This window comes from Nannospalax galili, unplaced genomic scaffold, assembly GCF_000622305.1.
Source record: "Nannospalax galili isolate Female #2095 unplaced genomic scaffold, S.galili_v1.0 scaffold923, whole genome shotgun sequence".
NCBI classification, from domain to species: domain Eukaryota; kingdom Metazoa; phylum Chordata; class Mammalia; order Rodentia; family Spalacidae; genus Nannospalax; species Nannospalax galili.
In genome coordinates this window covers 2,757,147-2,759,226 of record NW_008349753.1, presented here as the reverse complement: position 1 = coordinate 2,759,226, position 2,080 = coordinate 2,757,147, and positions in this window count along the sequence as shown.

The window sequence follows — 2,080 nt, the reverse complement described above, 5'->3', positions numbered from 1 at the left end:
ATATATTCAGTCTTTTTTCTACCCAAACATGTATCTTTTTCTATAAACTTAGAGTCATGATACTCACATGTAAATGAGATGGCCATCTGTTTACTGCAAACTCCTTTCATCATCTTACCTTTGAGGTGCCACATGATCTAAGCCTGTCCAGTTCATCGCCTCCTCCTCTCCTCTTTGCATGTCCTGTTTTTTTACACCACTAGTTTTCTCATTGGATACAGCTTGATTCCAACACAATGCCTTTGCACACTGGTTTAGTTTACTTCTCTGTTGCTGTGATAAACACCATGACCGAAACCACTTGGGGACGAAAGGGTTTATTTTACCTTAAAGCTTACAGTTCACTATGGAGCAGAGCCAGGGAAGGAGCTCAGGGCAGAAACCTGAAGCAAAGGCCATGGAAGAACTCTGCTTCCTGGCTTGCTACTCTGGCCTGTGCTCAGCCTGCTTTCTTATACAAGACAGGACCACCTGCTCAAGGGTGGCACCATGCACAATAGGCCGGGCACTCCCATATCACTCAACAATCAAGAAAATGCCTCACAGACATACCCATGGCCCAATCAGATAAAGGAATTGAAATTCCCTCTTCCCTGTTATGTCAAGTTGACAACTGAAGCTCTCTAACCCATGCAAGCCACTCTTTCTTCCTGGGATGCTCTTTATCATGTGGTTATTTGGGCTATTGTTCATTACATATTCACTTAGCTACCTCTCCTGCTCTGGATGGGATAGGTGTCCCTGTCCCCTTGATACTGGGTTTGTCTGTGTGAGTTGCTCTTTTCAATGGAATGCTAGCAAACAACACATATGATGACTTGGGGTATGCTGTGTGGTGGCATTGTTCTCATATGCCTCCATCATCACCATGATAAGACACACCAGACTGACCTGCTAGTCCAAAAAACAGTGACCTCCATGGTGCAGAACTGAGAACAGTTTCCCACTTGATGCAAAGGTCAGCCAAGACCCTACTAAATCCACTAAACCTCATCTACCTACCACTATTAGTTACTTTTTTCATTGCTGTGACAAAATACCTAATAAACACACCTTAAAGAAGGAAGGATTCATTTTGGCTCACAGTTTTAGGGGATATAGTCCATCATGGTGGGGAAGGCATGGTACAGGGAATGTGAGGCCATTGGTCACATTGTTTCCATAGTCAGGAACCAGAGTGATGCATGTTGGTCCTCAACTGGTTCTTTTTTTTTTTTTTTTTGGTCTTTTTGAAACAGGATCTCCCTGTATCCCCAGCTGTCCTGGAACTCACTGTGTAGATCAGGCTGGCCTCAAACTCATAAAGATCCACCTGCCTCTGTCTCCCAAGTGCTGGGACTACAGGCGTGCACCACCACGCCTGACTCTTTCTTTGCTTTTTTATTCAGTCTACTATTCCAGTCCATGAGATGGTACTTCCCACATTTAAGATGGGTTTTCCATTCTCAGTTAAACCTCTCTGGTAATGCCTTACAGACATGGCCAGTAGTGAGTCTCCTAGGTGACTCCAAGCCAAGGTGAATCTAGCCAAGGCAACAATAAAGATTAACTCTCAGACTACTTCCAAGAGAAGAAATCAGTTGGAGATAAGGAGACATTTCCATTTTCCTTAAACTGCTGGTTTGGGTGATGGGTTGCTCCTCCGTGTTATTCTCGGTGTGGCAGCCATTTGTGTGGTCACCTTTATCTCTGCCTACTTACTCTTGCATTGCATTCAGAACTTAGCTCATGTGTCATTTTCTTTTTTAATATTTTATTTATTATTTTTATTTTATGTGTATGCATGTATTGCCTGCGTGTAGATAAGTGCACCTGTGTTGTGCAATGCCTGCAGAGGACAGAAGAGGCTGTCGGGTCCCCTAGAACTGGAGTTACGGGCAGTTGTGAGCTGCCACATGGGTGCTGGGATTCAAACCCAGGTCTTCTGCAAGAACAACCCGTGTTCTTAATCGCTGAGCCGTCTCTCCAGCCCCTCTTGTGTCATTTTCTATCCACTGATCTCAGCTTTATATTTATTGATAGTTTTGACCATAATGCCTACTCATATCTGTTTGTATCCTTATCAAAACGTAATAGCTAA